We start from the raw sequence: 8,207 nt of genomic DNA, 5'->3' as shown, positions 1-8,207 counted from the left end.
GGAAGGAGGCAACAGGCAGGATGTTACCATTACGGAAAAGTGGGGCATTTTAAACGGGAATGCCCGGGATTAGCACGATAAATGGAAACGTTTCCCTAATGACCATCGATGAGGGCTAGGGGAGTCAGGGGTTCCTTCCTCCTGAGACCCACTGGGACCGCTTGAAAAAATAAAGGGGAGGAGGCAGTATTTTTTGTAGACAAGGGAGCGGCACGATCATCCCGAACACCGACCAGTGTTAAATTGACTAACAAGAATCTCAGGGTTTCTGGAGTAAAAGGCGAAGAATTCTTGGTGCCTATTTTTGAGCCAACCCTAATTAGAGGAAATGATGAGGAAGTGACAGGACAATTACTATATATTCCCGACATAGGAAGTAATCTATTAGGTAGGGATTTGATTATATCGTTAGGCTTAAAAATTGGGATGGAGGCATTTTTAATGTCCTCAGCCACCTTGAAGGGAGAAGTGAAAACTCTTTTAGAATCCCTCGATATGGAGTTTTGGAAAGTATAGATTCAGACTAAGGTAGCCATTTTACTTCTAAGATCTTACAAGAAGTAATGGCAGGATTAGAGATCTCTTGGGAATTCCACACTCCTTGGCACCCGCCTTCCTCTGGACGGGTGGAACGAATGAATCAAACCTTAAAGAAACAATTGTCTAAGTTAGTCCTAGAGACTCGATTATCATGGACAAAATGTTTAGTTCAATGATAAGTTTTTTTTAAAAGTTCTTTGTCTGTCCTTAGAAAGAAGGGTCTGTTGACCCAGACACCTCCACTTGAGTTCACAGTACATCGGTGATTGGGTCCTGATAAAGACCTGGAAAGATACCAAACTGCATCCAAGCTGGGAGGGACCATTCCTAACCCTCCTGAGTACTGAAACATCCTGCTGTAAAAGGGTGGAGTCATCACATTCGTGTTAAGGGCCCAGTGGACGCTCCTTCCCCTTCCGCAGAGTGGCACGCTCATCCTACAGACAACCCTCTGAAAGTCAAGCTGAGCAAAAAGAATGGACTGAGATAAGAGACTATTAAGTATTGGTTAAAAAAATTGTATCTCAAAACAATTGTTAGTGTTGCGTGGACTCACTCCTCCCTGGCATTCAAAGGGCTAGGGATAAAACAGATAGGGTTGTAAGCTGAGTGGTCAGCTTTATATTGTCACGACAGTATTGGCGCTAGCTACCAAGGGACCGGGGGGAATCATTTTACCACTTTATGTCAGAAATATGCAAAACTAAAGGGGCATACCGACTGTTGGGTATGTGTGGACAGCCCACATCATGGGGAATCCAGAATTCCTCTCACGGTAATACCACTTACCAAAAGAGAAGTGTACGATGTGCAACAATTTGACTCGGGCTCAAAGAATACAAAATGGAGATTTGACAGGGGTAATTATAACTTTGCGGGATGGTTCCCTCGACCAGCCCCGAAAACTCTGGGTGCTATCGATGGCCTTAGAGTTTCCCCACCAAAAGGAGCAGTAAATGCCACTTGTTTCTGTAATCAGAATGATACCGCACCCTTCCGATTAGGAAAATCATCTTGTGTCCACACCAGCCAAGCCACTGACATGACTATTCCCCGAATATTAAACGGAACATATTGGATATGCGGCCTGAAGGCCTATCCATTTGTTCCCGGGGAAAAATACATTCGCATGACCGAATGTATAGGAATGTATGCATGTTATGATGTTGATCAAACACTGCCTCAAAACCAGTGGCTGCTGCTACCTCGCCTATATAATTCCCCACTTGAGGCTGTTAAAGAGAGCCCCAAAAATACCTGGGAATAAACAGGGAGGAAGGCGAGTAACCCGGAAAGTAACCGAAGGAGATCGCCTCCTCTGGACTTTGATACCTATGTATGGGACCGCTCAAGCAGGAGTAGAAATACAAAAGTTGGCGGCTTCCCTGGAAGAGTTGGCCAACAATACTACCGATGCGTTGGCCGAAACCCAATCCCAAGTAGCAGCCACTAGGCTAGCTACTCTTCAGAACAGAATGGATCTAGATTATATTCTGGCAGAGAAAGGTGGTACCTGTGCACTAATTGTGGAGGAGTCTTGTACTTACATACCTGAGGTCTCCAAACACGTGCAAGACAAAATCGCCAAAATAAAGAAGGCCAGTAATCGGTACCAGAATGAAAAGGGATGGGAGGGGGTAATTGGGGATTGACTGGTTGGGAAAGGTGGTTAGACAATCTGGCTATCTATGGATTATTGATATTAGTGGGCCTGGTGGTAGGGTTCAATGTCCTAAAATGGATAATGAGCCGACTGCTGACATCCCTTGGGGAAGGAACCAAAATACATCATTAAAAGCTTTTACAATCAACAGGTGATATGCAACAAAGAGAAAGTCAAAGAATGCTCCTAGAGTTCGAGAGACAAAAAGTACAAATGTAAAATGATACCGTGCATAAGATTGTGAACCTCATCGTCAAAAAGCATAAGAGGGCAGAACTTCAGAAAATGAATTAAAGGAGACTTACTAAGTGCAGACAACTGTTAGAGAAAAAGAAAAAGGGGGAATTGTGAGTAATTAGGAATGTAGTTTCTGCAGGTGGTGTTGTGGGGGGAGGGGAAGGGGAACATTACACAAACGGTCACTGGATCCTTGCAACATGCGTAAGGCTAAGATTTCAACGAATATAGATGTTTTTGTTTAAGAAATAGTTTAAACTAAGAAATAACTTTAAAGTGTTGTAGCTGACCACAAAAGAAGCAGTAGGGGCAATTCACAATAAGCTTATAGTATGATAAGGGGAACTGGATAAAATAACAGACAGGCTGTGATAAATAAGGACAAGGACAGCAGGGTAGTCAGATAATGAAAATTAGAGAAAAACAAGTGAGGTAATGGGCTTATGATAGGATGGGAAAAGGGAGGCGTGATTCCACAACTTGCAAACTGAATAAAAATGCTTACATGCTTTGTAATTTGCGCTTTTTGCTAGCCAGATGGCTTGCAGATGCCCGTTCTTGCAAGGCCATACAGAATAAAATGTTCTTGTTTCCAAGGCTTTGTCTCAGGCTGAATTGTGAGTGAGTTTTGTTTCTCACAATTGTTCAAAATATTATTCTGCTTCTGAAGATATCGTACTCACAATCTGCTAGCAATGGGAATTTCATCCTGGAACAATTAGATTTAACTGAATTCCCTTTGCATTGGGAGGAGATTCCAATGAATTCTGGTCAGGGATCACCCAGTGGCTCAGCAGTTAGCACTGCTACTTCACAGCGCCAGGGACTTGGGTTCGATTCCAGCATCGGGCGACTATCTGTGTGGAGTTTACACCTTCTCTCCTTGTCTGCGTGAGCTTCTAATGGGTGCTCCAGTTTCCTCCCACAGTGCAAAGCTGTGTAGTTTAGGTGGATTGCTCATGCTAAATTGTCCATAGTGTTCAGGAATTTCGAGGTTAGGTGAACTAGTCAGGGGTAACTGTAAGGGAACAATTGGGATGAAGGGCCTATTTCCACACTGCAGGGATTCTGTAAAAACAAGAATGGTAACGATGACTGTAAAGCTTTTGTTTCAAATCGCACACATTGCTGTGATGAGGAACAATGAAGGAGGGATAGGGCAATCGGCCATTCCTTCTTGGGCAGATTACATTTTCTCCCACTCTGAGTTGATTCGCACAATAATGTTATCCTCTCCCAAACTGGATCATGTGAGGTCTCCTTGTACATTGTCCAAACTATGTCTTCATCACATTCCCTGTTCCATGTAGGTGCATCATTGCTGCTGTCATACACAGAACCATACCATTAGCAGAAAATGGTCACGGTCAATTTGAAGATATGTTTATATGTCCCTGCGTCATGAAAAAAATAAAATGTTTAATCTATTCAGAATACCTGTGTTAAAATGAATGCATTTTGTAACAAATACAGAAATTGCTGGAAAAGCTCAGCAGCTCTGCCAGCATCCAGATGCCTTTTACATGCTGTATTTGTACCAGCCTCCACCACTTCCTCTGGCAGCTCATTCCATATGCACACCACCTTCTACGTGAAATGGTGCCCCGAGGGCTCATCAAATCCTTTCCCTTCTCAATTTCAAACAATGCCCTCTAGTTTTGGACGCCCCAACCTGGGGGAAAACCCTGACTACTCACCCTATCCATGACCATTCTGATTTTATAAACCTCTACTGCGGCGAAATGTGACACCAATCAACACAAATGGCTGTGCTCTCAGTCATCCTGGCCTAAATTCTGAAATTCAATATTGGCATCTCTTCCTTTTCCATCAGGTCACTATTCTAAAAATATTTTAATCAGTTTGTTCAGACGTATCCTGAGACACTTCTGTGGGATTTACACCTAGAACTTTGTGCCCGGAGGTAGGGACACTAATACCACTTGGCAATACCCATAAAGCTGTAACAGTATTCTCCTGTGCTTTTGTTCATCAGCCTGTTCTGACAGTCTGATGACAGGACTTGAACCTGCTAGTCCAGAGCTAGGAACACTACCACACAAGTTCAATTGGAATTGGAATCAAATCCAGAGCTCTGGCTCAGAGGCTGGGACACTACCGACTACACTACCATACCCAGATTTTGGGCCATATTTAAGTGCCAATTTTCAGCACGGTGTGGATTTATTATAATTAGGTTACCATTACTGAGCAACACAAAACACTTTGTATTGTTAAACAAATGCAAGATATTTGTCTTAACTGTCGGATGTTAAGGGCACGTGCTGTGCCTTCGAAATTAACTATGACCATCCCATTTTAATTGCTATTATCTGCAGTCTACAATATGAGGGAAAGAAATCCTGCAGACACACTCTGCACAATGAAGGGTCTCAAACAGATATTTATTACTGGACATCAGAGACGAAGAAAGAGCATAATTTCTGGCCCCAAAACACCGATCACGATTACCCATCTCTAACGTGTGACTGCCATCTTCCTAAAACCACGAAATAATATCAGTAGGGCCTTTGGCAGTGCCGTAGAACAGAGACCTAGGCCGTCAGGTATAACCCTTTAAAATTTGTATCTCATATAGATAGTGTGGTTAAGGTGTGGAACACACTTGTCTTCATTGGTCAGACCTTTGAGTACCGGAATTGGGACGTAATGTTAAGGTTGTACAGGATATTGGTGAGATCTCTTCTGGAATACTGTGTCCAGTGTGGTCATCCTGCCCGCTCATTCCATAGGCACACCACCCTCTGTGTGAAAAAAACTGCCCCTTACTTCACATGTAAATTTTTCCCCTCTCACCTGCAATCTATGCCCTCTAGTTTTGGTCTCCATACCCTTAGAAAATTCCTTGACTATTCACCCAGATATTATTGACCTTGATATTATTAAACTGGAGAGGGTTCAGAAAAGATTAACCTGGATGTCGCTGGGAATTGAGAGAATGGGCGAGAAGGAGAGGCTGGATAGGCTGGGACGTTTTTCATTGAGGAGCAAAGGGTTACTACAGAAGTTTATAAAATCATGACGGGTGCAGATAAGCTGAAGGGCTGATGTATTTTCCCTAGAGATGGGGATTCAAAACTGAGGGATATTTTAAGGTGCGAGGAAAAAAGATTTACAAAAGTCATGAGAGGTAATTAGTTTAGACAGAAGCTGGCTTGGGTATGGAATGAACTTTCAGAGCAAGTGTGAAAACAGGTACAGTTACAACGTTTAAAGGACATTTAGATCAGTACATGGATAAGATATCAGATTGGATGGTGCTGTGAGCAGCTGCCCTCTCCCTCCCCCTCTCTGAATGAATCCCTGTTGGTTTTCATCCTCTGCCAATGTCTGTGCAGTGGCGTGGGGAAGCCAGCAGAGGGTTGCATTGCATCGCTTTAAACACCACAGAGACACACAGATATACACACACAGCAATTGTTAGGACACGGCGTGAAGCTCATCTGGTGATTTAAACTAAACGTAAAGAAATGCTCAATTCACCTCGTAAACTGTTAAATGTGAGTGACAGAGAACTCACAATTTCCACTATTTAAGAAAAACAACCCTTCTGGGAGGTGTTGGTGACGATGTGTTGTAAGCCCACTCTCCTGCCCACCGAGACCGTGGGGATTCCATTTGTACCAGCTCGACACAGAAGGGAGATGGCATCACGGCCACAGCTTCTAAGGAGAAGTGGAGAAACAGAGCGGAGCTGCCAGTGGGTTTAAAGTGAAAATTGCCCTTCACTGAACATTGCTGCTTACTCGGTCGGTGGGACGTGGGTGTTTCAGAATCTCCACACGAGACATCCTGGCCCTCCGCGGCTCCTACCAGGGTCCTCACTACATGGCGGGGGAAGGGGTATGAAGGAACTGATATTGGGCACTCCAGCAACCAGCTTGGCCCTTTCTGTCCTATTCTAGGCTGTTTCTCCTGGAATGGGAGAAAGGAAGAATGGGAGGGAGTGTCCCTGCTGTTAGTGTTAGTGTAGGAAGGATGGGGGCACATGGTGAGGTGTCCGGAGGGAGTCAGTCCACAGTGATGTATCCATGCAATGTTATTTGTGTAAGGGGTAAAGTGGAAGGAAGAGAGAGAGAGAGAGAGGAGATGGGGGAAGGCGCTGCATGCGGCAGTGAGAGTGTTGGAGCATGAGCCTTGTTCGGGGGTTGGTGCTATAACAGATTTGCAGTGAGGGTGAGGGAGCAGAGAGAATACGGTGACCCTTATCCTGACAGAGCGAGGCAGGTTATTGATGCTTGCCCTGTATTGTTGGACATTTCTTCAGACCGCAGATACTGCACTGAGCTCAGACCATGCTCGGTGGGTCTGGTGGTTTGGGCCCCTCTGGAAAGAGAATGGTCCCCCCTCTGTATTAGCCCATCCATCCGGACCTCTGTGCCCCTGTCGACAAACCGTGGTGTAATTGCCCTTTATCTACCGTGCTCGGGGTAAACTGTGCAGGGCAGTTTCAAACTGAGAAAGCTCAACCGTGTGCCGATTGGCCTTTTAAAGATGACACCAGTGTCAGGGATCACGGAATATCCAGGGATATACGGCGATGGTGATACCAGCCATGATGGGTGGGAGAATCGGGCTGGTATTGAATGGGAGGGACACCATGGCGTGGGGTGGGTACTTAATGAGGTGAGTTCGATAAGATAGCACCAGGAAACTAGCTCAGCCTTGTGCGGATGATCCCTCTGTCACTCTCAATTAAAATGGCACTGAGAAAATTTATTGTCAGAATCTGCCCAATGAATCATAGATTCTGTTGAAACCACTTCCAGTTACAAGCTGCAGAACATATGCTCATCTGACTTCACACTATTATCCCTTTTCCCCATCTTTCCTGGGAAGACTGGCTCATGTTACAGGATGCGATCGAAGTGTTTACATTTCAGCATTCTAAAACCTGGGAACACATCCTTCCATGACACTGTCTCTCAGTCTCCCCCTCTCTGTATACTTCCCAAACGCCTCCCATGTGGTGATATTTAAGCTGATTCCACCGCCATCTCTCTCTGGCAGTGATGTTCACACCCACAGCACCCGCTGGTCATGGCACAATGGAGATATGGATCTGTAAATGGAGGGGAGCTGTACATCCTATCACTTCCAGCATCGGTTGCAAGTGTCCCCACACTGGGCAGTGATCTAACACAGTGTTACTGAGCAATGCACTGGCGTGGTGCACACAGCTTTACATGCGAGGAGGTAACTGCTCCTGGTTTATAGATCAATGCACTAGGGTTGTGTACACAGTCCTGCATGTTGGGAGGGTAACTGCTCCTGGTTTACAGATCAATGCACTGGGGTGGTGGACACAGCTCTACATGCTGGTAGGGTAACTGTTTGTATTTTACAAATCAATGCACTGGGGATATCTACGCAGTCCTACATGCTGGGAGGGTAACTGCCCAGGTTTACAGATCAATACACTGGGGTGGTGTACACAGTCTTGCATGCTGGGAGGGTAACTGCTCCTGGCTTACAGATCAATGCACTGGGGTGGTGCACACAGTCCTACATGCTGAGAGGGTAACTGCTCCTGGGTTACAGATCAATGCACTGGGGTGGTGCACACAGTTCTACATGCTGGTAGGGTAACTGCTCCTGGTTAACAGATTAATTCACCAGTGATCACTGCACAGTTCGGTTTGCTGGTCAGACTATCTGGTTGATGTGGTGTGTGCAGCTCCCATGCTGGATCGATATTTGTTTCAGGTTCACACGTTAGTGCTCTGCTGTGTTCTGCACAGATCCC

This window comes from Chiloscyllium plagiosum, chromosome 26 (assembly GCF_004010195.1).
Source record: "Chiloscyllium plagiosum isolate BGI_BamShark_2017 chromosome 26, ASM401019v2, whole genome shotgun sequence".
Taxonomy (NCBI): domain Eukaryota; kingdom Metazoa; phylum Chordata; class Chondrichthyes; order Orectolobiformes; family Hemiscylliidae; genus Chiloscyllium; species Chiloscyllium plagiosum.
The sequence above is the reverse complement of the archived record's forward strand: the minus strand, read 5'-3'. Positions refer to the sequence as shown.